Source organism: Mesoplodon densirostris, chromosome 18 (genome assembly GCF_025265405.1).
Source record: "Mesoplodon densirostris isolate mMesDen1 chromosome 18, mMesDen1 primary haplotype, whole genome shotgun sequence".
Taxonomy (NCBI): Eukaryota; Metazoa; Chordata; class Mammalia; order Artiodactyla; family Ziphiidae; genus Mesoplodon; species Mesoplodon densirostris.
The window spans coordinates 41,122,317-41,139,454 of NC_082678.1; positions in this window are offsets into that span (position 1 = coordinate 41,122,317).

The following is a 17,138-nucleotide window of genomic DNA, read 5'->3' on the forward strand; positions in this document are numbered from 1 at the left end:
ATGATATCCTTTTGTATCCCTAGCCGTATCTTGGCATTGACAATGTTGATGATGCTTAAATTATGCCCTACAAAAATGTCAACAATCTTTTGTCAAAAAGCTCATTCTGGAAGCTGAAAAACAACCTAGTGTAGTTAACAGTATTATGATTGTGCAAGTCTTGTTTATTGCAGAGCCAGATAGCGGTCTAGGATTATAATTCCTTCTTTACACATGATGACAGTCTGACGTGTCACCTTGGTTAGGCTACAGCCTGCCCCCAGTTATTCAATCAAACACAAATCTAGGTGTTACTGTGAAGGTATTTTGTAGATGTGATTAAAGTCCATAATCAGTTGACTTTAAGTAGAGGTTGTGTAGATAATCTGGGTGGGTCTGAATCAATCAATTGAAAGTTTAAGAGCATAACTGAAGCTTCCTTGAAGCAGAAATACCACCTGTGGACAGAAGCTTCAGTTCACACCCCGGGGGCCCAGCTGCCCTGCCTGATGGCTTGCCCTTTGGATTTTGGACTTGCCTAGCTAGCCACCATATGTGCATATCCCAATCGCTCGCAAAAAATCTCTTAATATATATCTCTTACTGGTTTTGTTTCTCTCGTTGAACCCTGACAGATACACAGGCCCAATGTCGCAAATCTTACAGCACTCAATATAGGCTTATTTCAAGCACCCAGATCAAGTGGATTCTCTTTTCTTATACTTCGTCAATAGCTTAAATCTATGCTTCATTTTATTTTACTTCCTATCTGGATTATGATTTTTTTAATATGTTTGCTTTTCCTAAAGTCTCTAATTGACTTTCTTTTCTCTTGCTGACAAAAGAAATACATACTTTCTTTACCATGTTGTTATAATCATCCAGCCACTTAATCATTCTTTTGCTTGATACATTTCCATTTTCTTTCATGAAGACATTCTTTATGGATTTTTTTTGCATATTTCTGCTTAATTTTGGCCTGCTGCACAGCTGTCATACTGGAATTTCTTTTATTTACATTTCTCCATTTCTCGTTACTTACATCTTCTTCTTTCTTGGCTTCTACTCAAGTTTTTCTGGAGTAAATACTCAGCCTCCTCAGAAAGGGACCATAGGAGGTAAATTTTAAGTTTCAGAACATTTCAGAAGGCCTTTTCCTCTCCAGCTCCATTTGACTGATAGTATAACTGATTATAGAATTTAGGTTCAAAATAATTTCTCCCAAAACCTCTGCCTTCTAACATTCAGTGTTGCCATTAAGAAGTCTGCTGACTGGCTAGTTTTGGTCTCTATCTATGACTTTTTTTTTTCTTTGACGTCTTTGAGAATTGTCTCTTTACCTTTTTGTTTTGTTTTGTTTTTAATATTTATTTATTTTTTTTATTTGGCTGCTCCAGGTCTTAGTTGTGGCATGCAGGATCTAGTTCCCTGACCAGGGATCTAACCTGGGCACCCTGCAATGGGAGCGTGGAGTCTTAACCACTGGACCACCAGGAAAGTCCCACCTTTACCTTCATTTTTCTGGAATTTCACCTGTGTTGATATGGATCTTTCTGGAAATTAACATGATGTGTCAGTGTGGTTCTTTCTGGAACTTTACATGATTTGTGACAGCCCAGATCTTTCTTCATTTAGGCTAGTCTGCACTAGAAAGGCCCTTAGAATCCCCAAACACATCTCTTTATAGCCTTGGAAATGCTGTTACTTCTATGTATCAATATCATTGTCTTGCCCTCCTTCTTTTTCTCTGTAGGTTCTTTCTGGAGCTCCACTTGGAAGGTGTGTCTCTTGAATCCGCTTTATTCTCATTCTCCTTAACCTCTCACTCAGATTTTCCATGTCTTTGATGTTTTGCTCTGTGGTCTGGGAGATATTATTAATAGTTTCTTCCAGCCCTTTATTGGATTTTTAATTTTAGCCACCAGGTGTTTACTTTCCAAGAGCTTTCATATCTTTAAAATACTATTTTTTATGATACGCTTTTGTTGTCTTATGGTTACAATATCTTCCCAAAGGGCTATGAGGTTACTAATTGGAGCTTTTTTTTTTTAAGGTTTTCTTTTTTTTTTAACTTAGCTTGTTTTTGACACTCACTGTTCTATTTGTTCATTTTGGTCTTTCTCTTCAGTGCCGCTGTTTTTATCATATGTTTAGTAAATGAGGGACAGGGTTAATTTTTCTAAAGAGTTGTCTATTGCTGCTATTTATATTGGACAATTTTCCACTGGGTCTGTTCCATGAATGGGAAGGCTAACTGGGAGTATGTAATGGGTGAAGCTTGTAAGTGAGCAGGTTGCTATAGGGTGAGCAGGTGAGAAACCATATTTTTCTAGTCCATCCATTTTCTCCATTCCCTTAGATGACTATTTTAAATATTTCCCTCTCTTCTCAAACCTCTAAGACCTCCTTCCTCATTTTACTGTTGGCTGGTGATCTTGTTTCCTGTTTCACTGAGAAAAGGGCAGCACTCAATAGAATGTTCATATGCTTTCCCCAACATTACTTCTACATACCTATGGGTTCCTATGCTCTTGACTCCTTTTCTCCAGTTATTGTGGATGAGTTATCTATTCATCAGCTAAGACCAACTCTTCCACTTGTGAAAATCCTGTTGGTGCTAATGTCACTATATATTTAGAATCTGACTACTTCTCACCACCCCCACTGCTACCATCCCGGTCCAAGCCACCATCATGGTTTATTTCAAGACTCCCCCCCTTTTAGTTCATGGTTTCTTCCTTATCACTCAGAGCTTATTCTCAATGCAGCAGACAACACGATGCTGTCAAAATTCAATTATAGCGTGGCATTTCTTCATCAAAAAGCCTCCAGGGGCTTGCCATGTCATCATAAAACCCCGAATCTTTACTATGCATGTATGATGTATGATGATTTAACTCTCCATCACCTCTCTGAGGTCATCCCCCATGATTTTCCCCCTCATTTACTCCAATTCAGCAGCAGCAGTGGCCTCCAGGCTATTTCTGGAACACACCTGGCCACCTGGCGTCTCAGAGTCTCCACCCCTGCTCTTTGCCCACATGTAGAAATGGCTTACACCTTCACTTCTAGATCTTTATTGAAAACTCACATTTTTAAGACAAGTTTCTTGCATCACGTTGGGGTTTTGGATCCCCACAATCTAAATATTTTTTATTTTAATATGTAAATTTATACAATTAGCTTTTATTTACATAAAAGATTTATAGGATCTTAATTCTACCTTGTTACTTTTTTTTTTCCTTAAAGTCTTCTCTTTTTTCGGGACTTCCCTTGGTGGTGCAGTGGTTAAGAATCTCTCTGCCAGTGCAGGGGACACAGGTTCGAGCCCTGGTCCAGGAAGATCCCACATGCCGCAGAGCAACTAAGCCTGTGCGTCACAACTACTGAGCCTGCGCTCTAGAGCCTGTGAGCCACAACTACTGAGCCCACGTGCCACAACTACTGAAGCCTGTGTGCCTAGAGCCCGTGCTCTGCAACAAGAGAAGCCACCACAATGAGAAACCCGCGCACCGCAACAAAGAGTAGCCCCCGCTCGCCGCAGCTAGAGAAAGCCCGCATGCAGCAACGAACACCCAATGCAACCATAAATAAATAAATTTATTTTAAAAAAAAGTCTGCTCTTTTATCTGTTTTCCTATATAAGCTCCGGTTTCTTTGTTTTGAGGGTGGGTGCCATCCTTCTGGTTTTAGGGGGTTTATAGTTAGTCCTTCTATTGTCCCTGCTTGTACCTTTGTTCCCTTACATCCTCCAGTTTTCTCAGAGGGTCTTGGCTTATGTACTTTCTCTTATGTATTTGTCTTCTGTTTTTATAAATTCTTGCTCATTGTTGGGGATAATTAGCTCCCAGCGATTAGCATCATTCCACTGTTCTGTCTGTTTTTTTCCAGTCTCTGGTGGGGAGTCTTGTCCCTCCATCCTTACGCACCTACACCCTGGAATGACAGCATAGCTCTCAATCTGCCTCACCCCACATTGAGGGCAATGAGTAAATTTTGTAGGATTGTTTCATTTGTCCTTTCTTTTGCCCCCTCCCAACCTCAGGTAGTATTTCTGGAAAAAAGGACATGAGTGGAGGGCGTTCCAATCCCGTCATAATGCACCAAGCTATGCAGAATCTTGGGATCTTCCATCTTATTTCTCTGACTGGCACTTTTCAAAGGTTATGGCTTAGAGTTTCCTTTTATTGCTGATGGGAAAGTTTTTTATTTTAATTTTTTATCTATTGCATTGTTTGGTGGAGATAGAATTTATAATTTCCCCATAATGTTGCTCTTTTACCCTGGAAGAAAATGAATGTCCTTTGGAAGAAACAGTGGGGTGAAGTTGATGGGTGTGTCCTAGGTCTGTCTGCTGAGTTTGGCATCAGACCTATGATGGTGGTAGCTGCCACCAGGGGTTCATGGTGCCCACTTAGGTGACTTATCAGTCAGTTGTACTCTCTCTTAGAAGGAAAACTTTTTTCCTATAAAGATAACTCTTTATTATCAATCTGTTGAAACATGAAAATGCTTCCCATTGCTACTTAAAACATGCAAAACTGAGAAAGTTAAGGTGGAGGCTAAATAAATAGAAATACAACTTGAATTGATTCAAGATAGTAACTGTGTCTTGGCAACTCTCAATATTTGAAAACTACTGCTTGATTGAAACCTGGCTGTCAGGTCCAGGGAGGTGATCTAAGTTTTCCTTGAGCTGTCTCCAGGTTTAGGGCCTGGATGGATGCACATGGCATCTGAAGTCAAAGGTAGCTTTGTATGGATAGCTTCCCGCATGACTTTTCCCAGAGTCTGCTCTAACAGAGGTTTAACGTGGTGCAGCTTCCAGAGTTAAACTATTACTCCTCCATAGACAAATCGCTAGTCTGGGATAAAATTTGGAATCTCCTTTAGCATTAACTTTCTAATGCAAAATTTTTCCTCTTCAATAAAATGATGTGTTTTTTTCCCTAAAACTCTTTACATCCCACATAAGTTTACTTGGGTAATTAATTGGGAGGGGGGCGGCTGTTCCTCACCACAAATATTATTTCAGCAAAGGTTTTGTAAATGAGGGAGCCATTGAGTCCAATCATAATGTGACCCATCAAAGTAGAGGGCTGACCACTTCCTTTTTTTTCTATACCATATTATTTGAATTTAACAAAAGCTTACGTTGGGCCATTTTAAAAACGTTATTTGACAATGCTGACTGTATGGACTAAACGTTTGTGTCTCCGCAAAATTCATATGTGAAAGCCCTAACCCCCAATGGGAGGGTATTAGGATGTGCAGCCTTTGGGAGATGATTAGGTTTAGATGAGGTCATGGAGGTGGGGCCCTAATGGTGGGATTAGTGCCCTCATAAGGAGAGAAAGATAACCTCTCTCTCTCTCCCTCTCTCTCTCTCTCTCTCTCTCTCTCTCTGCACTGATATTTTAAAAACTAAAATGTGGAAGATTTATATTTATCTCTTTTTACATTTCCTACTCTTATTAATCTTTTCATTTACATAAATCTTTTTATTATAACTTTTTCATTGTTCCCAAGGTGAGTCTTGTAAGTTAAAGACCTGAGGGAGGGGCCTCAGTCTTAGACTGGGCTGGAAAACAAAAATTTGCCTAACAGCCCAAACACTGGGGATGAAATGCAGATTGCATAAGACAGACTGGATAAACCAGGTTCACTAAGAAATCAGTATACTTCTAAGTTTCTGGTTCTGCATATCTTCACCTACTGAAATTCCATCACAAAGCATTCAAGTAATTTGCAGCCTAAAGAGCTGATTTGCCCATCTGACTATATGTTCTCTGTTGTAGTGAAGGAGAGTATAACATGTGATCCAGGGTGCATGAAGGGTGTAGAAAAAGGACACACCTAGCCTACTCAGATTCTCATCTCAGCCCTGCTGTGTGACCTTGTGTAATTTATACAATATCTCTGAGCACGGATTATTTTGATCTGTATGATGCAGAACTTTGCTCCAAAGTCCCTTCCAGCCCTTTCTGGTGTATAAATGTGATTGGAGATGCCAGCATGTTCCAAAGGAGAGCAGGACAAAGGTGTACAAAGGAGTCTTTTCGATGCATGAATAACTAAGAAAGGAGAGAGCGATTTTGCAGCAAACAGCCCCACCAGCTCTCTACCCTGAGCCACCTGAGTCAGTTCCTGCTGCTGTCAACACATCCCAGAGGGTCCCCCGAATTTCTGGGGGATGTAAGAGAGGTGCATACGTTCCAGCCCCTTTCTGCTGATTCTGGGATTGTGCAGCAAGCTGCAGCCATTATTTTTATTGCTGATGCCACTTCCTATCGAAACAATTTGGTGCTAATAAGCCCCTATAATAGTAAACAATGGTTTGGCTGAAAAATTGTCACTAAATACCATTCAAGGCTTTGTTGCTTCTTGGGCATATTGCTAATTATTCCACATATGAAATAATACCCAGAGGCCCACTGAATGCTAGTAACCAGGGTTTCTTCATGTTCCTGAAGCCTGATGCTGGGTGTGATTAGGAATGTCAAGGCTCTAATCCAGTAAACGATGGCTGCCTCATAGTCTCAACTTCTACAAAATCACAGCCTTCTGCAAGTTGTACCGGAGCTCAGACAAATCAAGGCGTCCATCTCGTGCCAGAATTGGTGGAGGAGCTGTGGTGTGGGTGAGGGTCTCCTTGGAGCTCCCCAGGAGGGCTTCTGGGGTGAACAGAGAGGCAGTGTTTGTAGGGGGCTGGAGTGAAATCACGAGGTCTGGCAGGACCACCTCATAACTGGATCGATGCTATAGTCCCAGCAAGGAAAAGCAAGGTTGTTAATACAAGGGGAGTAAATAAATACTGGGGGCAGGGTGAAGGTGGGGAGATTAGAATATCCACATCCAGAGCAGTCTATGCAGACTTTGTCTTCACCTGATCAAGGAAGCAGGTGGTCGTGTCTTCCAACTCCTGACACAGTGCCACCCCCACCCTCAGTTTCTCTGGGGCCCAAGGAGTGTGGTGCCCACTCCTCCTCATCCTCAGGATGCTTCAATTGGCCCAAAGGCCATGCTGGGACTCACAGGGCTTTGATCACACTGGGACTCACAGGGAACTAAGGCAGGATCCTACGTAGGAGCACAGGGTCATGGAACTAACATATGCTTCCTACATATGTTCTCTGGACATTTTACTTCTCGATTTACATATTTTTTCCTGAATGGTCTCAAATACTCCTATTACTTTATTTACCATCTGTAGGCTGACAGCTTTCAAATCTCTGTCTTTAGCCCAGCTTTCTCTCCTGAACCACAAACTCAAATACCCAAATTTCTACCCCGTGAGCAAAAGTTAAACCCACTATTGATGATGCCACAGGCATCCTTTTACACAGGGAATGTAAACATGCATAATTTTGGAGGTTAATCTGGCCATACTACCAAATCTAAAATTAGGCATAATATTTGAACCTAACTTTCCACTTACAGGTATCTATTCTATAAAATATTCCATTTACATGACACAACTAAAGTAATCAACGTGGGGGTGGGGGAGGGATTAATTAGGAGTTTGGGATTAGCAGATACAAACTACTGTATATAAAACAGATGGACAACAAGGTCCTACTGTATAGCACAGGGAACTGTATTCAATATCCTGTAATAAACCATAATGGAAAAGAATATGAAAAAGAATATATATAACTGAATCACTATGCTGTACACCAGAAACTAATACAGTATTGTAAGTCAACTATACTTCAATTTTAAAAATTTTTAAATAAACTTATTGAAGCAGAAAATAAAATGGTGGTTTCCAAGGGATTGGGGGAGGGGAGGTGTTGCTCAATGAGCATCGAGTTACTGTTACACAAGAGGAATAAGTTCTAGAGATCTGCTGTACGACATCATGCCTATAGTTACCAATAGGGTACCATGCAAGCAAAAATTTCTTAAGAAGTTAGATCTTGCGTTGTGTTCTTACCACACACACAAATAAAAAACAAAACAAAGGGACAAGAAAATGTTTGGTGGTGATAGAGATGTTTATTACCATGGTTCTTGTGATGGTATCATGGGTGTCTGCACATATCTAAATTAATCAGATTGTGTCCATTAAATATGGGCAGTTATTTTGTATATCAATTATACCCTAAGAAAGCTGTTTAAAAAAAAAAAGAACTGGAAAAATATGCACAAAAGTGTGCAAAGATGTATGTATAAGATTATTTTTTGCAGGATTTTCTACAAAAGTGCAAAATGGGAAATAGTGTAAGTAACTACCCCAAATGGATAGGAGTCAACAAAAATTTTCCTGTTAAAGGCCAGATAATAGATGTTTCTGGCTTTGCAGGGCAGTTTTTCTCACTACTACTCTACTCTGCCCTTGTAGTGTAAAGGCAACCATAGATGAAATGTAAATGAATGGACTTGGCTGTGTTCTAATATAAAAAAAAAAAGAGGTGGACTGGAGTTTACCTGTAGGCTGCAGTTTGCTGACCCCTGATGTAAGGGTTTTCTTTCAGCCCCCCCAGATAGGGCAGGCCAAAGTGTCTGGCGGTTAATGCTACCAGGCACAACCATCATCCAATGATCGAGAGGATTTGGAGGATAAACACTCCAGGTTCCTTGCCCTTTGGAGGGGAAGCAACTTGAGATTCCTGTGAGGACTGAGTCTGAGTTGCCTACAGCAGCAACTTGCCCATTAACATAACCTCAATTGGCTTTTTTCCTTTCCCTGCCTCAATCCTCACTCCCTGAGGGGACTTTCTGAGATCGTTCAGATCTTTCTGAACCACTTGAACTCAATTTTTTGTCTCAGAATTTGTTTCTGGGGAAACCCAGCCCAAAATGGTGGATTAAAGAAGTGGTCCTAGGAAGCAGAACCTCAGGAGGGGTTTCTGAGGTTGGATCCCTCTCCAACCATATGACAACAAGGGCCCTATTTCTACTGCTGATGTTAAGGAGGTATGGTCAAAAGCACCACCATGAGGTAGAATCACCTTTACTAAGATTCTCAGGTATGCTTTTTTGGGATAGAATGATCGGTGGAAGGGGTGCTTGAAAAATGTAGGCACAGTAGTAATGATAAGGATTATAGAGTTGGGTGCTGTTTACTGCCATAGAAGCTCTATGGGAAGAAAATAACAGAATCAGGTCAAACAATTAACTTACAGCATGGGGAGAATGCCAGAAATTATCCACAGCATTTTTTTTTTTTTTTTTTTTTGCGGTATGTGGGCCTCTCACTGCTGTGGCCTCTCCCGTTGCGGAGCACAGGCTCTGGATGCGCAGCCTCAGCAGCCATGGCTCACAGGCCCAGCCACTCCACGGCATGTGGGATCTTCCTGGACCGGGGCAGGAACCCGCGTCCCCTGCATCGGCAGGCGGACTCTCAACCACTGTGCCACCAGGGAAGCCCTCCACAGCAATATTTAAAGGGACTCTCATCTCTTGCAAGCAGAGGGCAAACTATGCTAAAAATCAGACCCAAGACTTCATTAGAAGAGCGGCAAAATTATAAAGAGGATGAATGCACAACCCAGTATGTCTCCTGTGCTGATTATTGAGAACTCTGAACCACTATAGTCCTCTGAATTCCATAGGTCAACAGGCGTGGCTTTCTCCTCTTGCTAGAGGAGATTGACCTTATTACCTGGAGATCACCAACGGGGACTCATAAGGAACATGCCTTAAAAGAGTAAGCTTGTCCTTCTCAAGATCTGCCTCTGCTTTCTCTCATTGTTTCAAGCCCAATAATAAGAATCCAGATTCAGCATGACTCAAGCAAGAAAGTGCTATTCCTGTTGCTTGAAGAAAGTGATTGTTTTCCAAAAGAGCTGCAGGGCATGGCTCATGTGTAATGGAATGATTTGACAGAACATAGGTGGGTTCCAGAGGGTGTTGGATCAAAGAAGCTGACATCTAAAGGTAAGAGTAGAAAGTTTATTTATATAGAAGTATACTCTCCATTGACTGTAGACTTAACATTCTGGTGATGATACTAGGAACTGGGGAAAAAATGTTGGAATGGCTCCTTCTTGAAGTTTGGAAACAGTGTTGTTTTACGGAAGATGAAGCAGAGATACTGGAATTGACTTGGCATAGTTTTGAGGAAGATATCAATAGGCTCGGAGGCACGCATGCTAGAATGGATTTTTAAGGAAGACCAGACAACTCACCAGCTGACTGTATTCCCTGGGAGGATCCAAGGAAGAGGACTTTCAGTAAAGAAATAAGGAATGTGCTAGCGTAAGGGACTCCATCCTTGGTAAGGAGCTCAGTGGTAGCTTCCTCCATAGCCCAGGGTTGATAGTTGGAGATGCTGCAGTAGAACTAGGCTCCTTAGGACCCATGGAAATGACAGGATTCCAGAATAGCAGATGCAAGGTCGTGGCTTGTAACCATCAGAGGCATGGTGGATTTATGATCATAATGAACAGTAATGCTGGAATACCAACTAGGAGGCCTCAGACTGCAGGGCTCTGCAGCAGAGAGTAATAGACCGTGGTATTACTAGGGGCAGCTTACTGGGGAGCCAACAAGGGTATTGCTTGGTTTATAGACCCAAACTAGACCAAGGGCAGATGATCAGAAGGCTGAAGTTGGCTGCCTAGTGAAATATAATAATCCCTCATCCAATTTCCAGATCTGAGCCAGTTCTCAGATCCAGAATCCTGTGACTGAGATACTAGATTCTCTTGCAGAAAATCCTACGAAGACTCAGAAAGTATATATAGTACTAATTGCCCCAATCCTTCTCCAAAGGGACCTACACTGCAGAAATGGGAAATACCCATACAGTAAATACTGCACTGAGCACTGCAGAAAGTGAAGTACCCACATATTTCAAGAGCTCTTGGGGGCTTCCCTGGTGGCGCAGTGGTTGAGAGTCCGCCTGCCAATGCAGGGGACACGGGTTCGTGCCCCGGTGCGGGAAGATCCCACATGCCGCAGAGCGGCTGGGCCCGTGAGCCGTGGCCGCTAAGCCTGCGCGTCCGGAGCCTGTGCTCCGCAACGGGAGAGGCCACAACAGTGAGAGGCCTGCATACCAAAGAAAAAAGAAAAAAAAAAAAAAGAGCTCTTGGATCCAGGGTTTGAGCTGACACTAATACCAGAGAAACCAAAGCACCATCTTGATGACCTTGTTAAGAGTGGGTGAGGGGCCTCCCTGGTGGCGCAAGTGGTTGGGAGTCCGCCTGCCGATGCAGGGGATACGGGTTCGTGCCCCGGTCTGGGAGGATCCCATATGCCGCGGAGCGGCTGGGCCCGTGAGCCATGGCCGCTGAGCCTGCGCGTCCGGAGCCTGTGCTCCGCAGCGGGGGAGGCCACGACAGTGAGAGGCCCGCATACCGCAAAAGAAAAAAAAAAAAAAAGAGTGGGTGAGTAAAAACTAGGAGTCTTGGCCCAAGTCCACTCCATAAATGCCCAGTGAGTCTGCCAACCCACACTGTGATAATATTCATGGGTTCTGAGCGCTTAATTGTGTTGGATATACTTAGCAGCTGGAAGAACCCTCACATTGGTTCCTGACCTGCAGAGTGAAAGCTATTACAGTAGAAAGGGCCAAGTGGATGCCCTGAAACTGCTCACCATTCCAGATGGTAAATTAGAAGCAATAACTCATCCCAGCTGAAATGGCAGAAACTAGGGCTACATTAAGAGACTGAAAGGTTGCAGAGGTGGTTGTCCCCCTATCTCCGTTTGATTCTCTGGTATGACTTCTGCAAAAACCAGATGGATCATAAAGGAGGAAGGTAAACCTGTGTAAATATAACTCACTAAACAGTAGATCCAGTTATAGCTGCTTTGTATCCTTACTGGAACAGACCTACACTAAGGGAGGCTCTTGGTGTGTAGCTATCATATTGTATCATATTGTACTGTATCGTATCATATCGTATTGTACTGTATCATATCGTATGGTATCGTACTGTATTGTATCGTATCATATTGTATTGTACTGTATTGCATAAAGGGATGTTGCTGTGGACAGAAATTAGAGAGTTGACGCACTAAACCCAACACAGGGGTGGTTCTAAAATAGTGGTAGGGGAAAAACCTCTCAGGGGGCAGAGCTTAGAGCAGTACACCAGGCCATCAGAGAGCAGTGGCCTGAGAAAAGGATATATCCAGATGCCTTGGTGGTGGCAAACGTCCAACTGGACATAAAAAGAACTGCTTTATTTATTTTATTTTTGGCTGCATCAGGTCTTAGTTGAAGAATCATTGCAGTGCTCGGGCTTCTCTCTAGTTGAGGCGCATGGGCTTAGTTGCTCTGTGGCATGTGGGATCTTAGTTCTCCGACCAGGGATCAAACCCACGTTCCCTGCATTGCAAGGTGGATTCTTAACCACTGGACCACCAGGGAAGTGCCAGAAGAACTGCTTTAAAACACTGGTAATAAACATCTAGGAATTAATTTTTCTAAAAAACACCATTCACTATGAGATGCTTTGGAATAAATTTAAGAAGAAAGGCACATACATCTTAAAATTTACCAAATCTTACTGAAAAACATAAAACAAGATCCAAATATATAAAAATAAACATGATAATAATAATAACAACCAGCACTAATACAACACTTATATGGCAAATATTATAGTAAATGCTTTACTTATCGTGGTTTTGGATGGGAATACTTAAATGTCACCCAATGTCCATTTTCTCTAAATTAATGTTTAAATTTACTGTAATCTAATGAGGATCCCCACAGGCATTTTTTTTTTTTTTTTTTTTTTTGCGGTACACGGGCCTCTCACTGTTGTGGCCTCTCCCGTTGCAGAGCACAGGCTCCGGACGCGCAGGCTCAGCGGCCATGGCTCACGGGCCCAGCCGCTCTGCGGCATGTGGGATCCTCCCGGACCGGGGCACGAACCCGTGTCCCCTGCATCAGCAGGCGGACTCTCAACCACTGAGCCACCAGGGAAGCCCCCCGCAGGCATTTTTAAATTGTATAAACTACTTTAAATTTTCATTCGGCAGAATAAATTCCTGAGAACAGACAACAAACACACAAAAGAAGCCTAGTGAGGAGAGCTGTCTTAACAGTCAATGTAATCAAATCAACGTTGGTTTTTACAGAAACATACAAGTAGGTAAGCGAAACAGAATTGAGACTGAATTATATATACATAATATATACTTACATATATAGCGATGAATGTAGTACTTTAATTTACTGGGGGGAAATCATGGTTTATTTAATTGGTATGCTTCATGAAGTTTGGGCACAGAGAAGTAGAATGGGAGATACCTAGACAGGTCTGCCCCATGAAGGCAGATCTTTCAGTGGGTTGTTTATCCATCAGAGGGGGGGAGCAGGGAAAGAATGACCTTGAAGGCGTGAAGAATGTTAACACAGTGACCATTCCCACTAATATGTGGGGACCAAAAGGTATCTCCAGAGATTGTTCAACCAGATTAGGGACTCTATCATCTGTGTGTGAGGAAAGGTCTATGGAAGGTAGAGGGGAAAACCACAAAGGCGACTGTCAGAAGGGTAAGTATGAAGTGGGTGCTAAAGTCTTGCTTCCTCCGTGAGAACGGAAGGAAGGCTTGGCAGAGTGGCAAAACCATCCCCTCAACTTCGACCTGCACTATTTTTCTTCCTTTAACCCAGTGGTTCACACACACACAAACCGTTAGAACCAATCAATGAATTCAATAAAGTTGGCAGGATACAAACTCAACATAGAAAAATCAGTTGCATTTCTACACACTAACAATAAATTATCAAAAAAGGAAATTAAGAAAAGAATCTCATTTGCAATAACTTCAAAAGAATAAAAGGCTTAGGAATAAACTTAACCAAGGAGGAAAAAGACATGTACCCTGAAAACTACGTAACACTGATGCAAGAAATTAAAGAAGACACAGACGAATGGAAAGACATCCCGTGTTCTCACAGTGGAAGGCTTACTGTTGTTAAAGCGTCTAGCCTGAGCTAATATATTACCTGGGTGGATAATATCAGAGGATAGAGTATGATATTATACGATTTGTGTTAATCAGCTTTCGTTTCACTTCTGGAACAACTCACACTGATTTCCCTGCAGGAATGTCTTTCCCTTTCTCTCTCCCCTCCTTTCTTATTCTCTCTGGTGGCTTTTTGGTTCCCATTTCCCCTCTACCCTGTCCCTGATTTTGTTTATTTTCCCCTGCTGGTTTATAATCTTTATTTACTTAAGGCATCCATGAGTGACCTTTTTTACTTATTCCAGAGAAAGAGGAAGAGAACGGAGTCAGATGGTATGAGAAGAGCAGAGGTGGGAAGATTCGGAGGGTGAGAGGAAGAAGACATGGGCACCTGTGTGTGCCCCTGTGACAGTCAAAGGCATCACATGGGCCTCTCATATCTCCTGAAATGTACACAAGGAATCTCAGTGAGTAGGACAGTTGTTGTTGCTGAAAATCTGTGAGTAAATTTCCAAGGCTGGCAACGACAGGTTCTCATCTTCTAGAGAGAACATCCCAGTTGTGTAGAAGCTCCCTCAAGAGATTCTTAAGAGCTGGACCTGGCCCATCATCACCCACCAAGAGGCCAGAAGGCATCCAGGGAGGAAGTTGGGGATGAGAACGCTACGACTTTCCTCTCTCCCTGCCATGCTTCACCCCACCCTAAATCAGCAGAGGGACTGCACCAAAGGAACTATTGGCAGAAATACAGGTGTTCCAGAGATGAATTATCTTTCTCATACCAGGAGATTCATGATATTGACATGCCTCATTACTGGTGATGCTAACCTTGATCATTTGGTTAAGGTCACATTTTCCAGATTTATCCACCATAAACTTATTAATTTTCTCCTTTTGGGGTGTCTTAAAAATTACAAATTGGATATCTTTAACAGATACAGATAATTTCTGTTTTTTTCATAAATTAGTTTTGGTAAGTTGTGTTTTACAAAGAATTTGTCGATTTTTGTGTTGTCAAATTTACTGGCACAAATTTGTTTTAAATAATCCCTTATTTTCCTCTTAACGTCTGTAGGATCTGTAGTAATATCCAAACTTTCTTTCCTCATGTTAGTTATTGTTTTTTATTTTCCTCTTTTTTTCCCCTTGATTAGTTTTACTAGTGGTTTATCAGTTTTGTTCGTTTGTTTAAAAAAAAAAACAACTTTGTAATTTTTTCCATTGTGTTTCTATTTCATTCATTTCTTATTAAATATTTTTGTTTATTTTGATATCTTGTATCAGATATTTTTCTATGTACTTTGATTTAATTTGTTCTGGTTCTTCTAGCTTCTTAAGGTGAAAATGTAGATAATTTCATAAATTTCTCTCTATGTGCTGCCCTAGTTCCATCCCACAAATTTGTGTATATTGTGTTTTTATTATCATTCAGTTTGAAAAATTTTTAATTTCTCTTGAGATTTTTTTCTTTGACCCATGGGTTATTTAGAAGTATTTTTTATAAGTATCTAAACTTTTTGGGATTTTACAAGTATCTAATATTTATTGATTTCCACTTAAAGTTCATTGCAATCAGAGAATATATTTTGTAAGGTATCAATTGTTTGACATTTTTGAGATCTACTTTGTGGATCAGCATGTGATTTATCTTGGCAAGTAGTACATGTATGCTGAAAAAATAGATTTATTGCAGTTGGGTTTTTTTTTTTAACAGTTGTGTGGTGGTGTGTTTTTGTTTTGCTTCATTAATTTTTATGCTTTTCTATTAAATGCATATGCATTTAGGATGTTTGTTTTCCTGGTGATGGTTCCTTTTAATATTATATATTGTCCCTCTTACTATCTTGTAAAATTCTTTGCCTTGAAATCTACTTTGTCCGATGTTAACTTAGACATGCCAGTTTTCTTGTGGTTAATGTTTGCATGTTATAACTTTTCCATCATTTACTTTTAACCTGTCTTTGTCTTTAAAATGCATTTCTTCTAGAAAGCATATGGCTTTGCAATAAACTGATTTTCTAAGGAAAAAAAAAAAGAAATACATGTGTTCACAAATAGTAAGATTAAGATCTCATTCCAGTTGGATATTCTCTGTTCCTATGAAAAAAGGTGTGGGATTGGGGAAGGGGGGGACAATTGGAGCTCAACGGCGGATGGTGGGGTGCAGAGAGCAGTCAGCAGTGGAGCGGTCGACTCACCCATCGGTCATGGCAAGAAAGTGCTGGTTTCCCAGGGCCTGGGCTTAAGTGGTCTTGTTGTGATAAGGAAGCACAAATCTGCCTGCATCTTAGATCTGTTTCTTTTACTTTAACCTTTGTAACCTATTGCTTTTGCTTCCAGTTAAGAATGTTGCCTATAGCCTGAAACATACAAATCTCAAGGCTCTGACTAAGGGTATCACGGTTTTCCATTCATACAGAGATAAAAAGTTGCAGAACAGAGAATAACATTTGTCTTGCTGGAGGTTTACAGGAACATCAAGAACAAAGGATTGGGCTTCCCTGGTGGCGCAGTGGTTGAGAATCTGCCTGCCAATGCAGGGGACATGGGTTCGAGCCCTGGTCTGGGAGGATCCCACATGCCGCGGAGCGGCTAGGCCCGTGAGCCACAACTACTGAGCCTGTGCATCTCTGGAGCCCATGCTCCACAACAAGAGAGGCCACGACAGTGAGAGGCCCGCGCACCGTGATGAAGAGTGGCCCCCGCTTGCCACAACTACAGAAAGCCCTCGCACAGAAACGAAGACTCAACACAGCCAAAATAAAGAAATAAATTAATAAACTCCTACCCCCAACATCTTCTTAAAAAAAAAAAAAAAGAACAAAGGATTTCTACACCACGAAGTTTGCCACAAACAACCACACCCCTCCCCTCGCCTTGCTTTTAAAAACGCTTTGCTGAAACCCTTCCGGGAGTTCAGGGTCTGGGGGGCATGAACCACCTGTCTCCTTGCATGGCCCTGCCGTAAACCTTTCTCTGCTCCAAACTCTGACATTTCAGTATTGGTGGCACGGGGCACATGGACTTGCATTCGGTAACATTGTTGCTCTGCCCCAGACGACTACTTGACCTAAACAAAAACTTTTAGATGTCCCCAAAGGAGCAGAAGCTCGGGGAGCCCAAAACCGTCAGCCAGAGCAAATCCCCGCGTCATGGCTTCTCAAAGAGCTCTCTCCCCAGCCCCCTCCTCTCCCAAACCCAGGAGAGAGCCACCAGGAGACACCGAGACAGCTGAGATACAGCTATGCGGCAGCAGCCACCTTAAAAACTGTGTTTCCTCCTCTTCT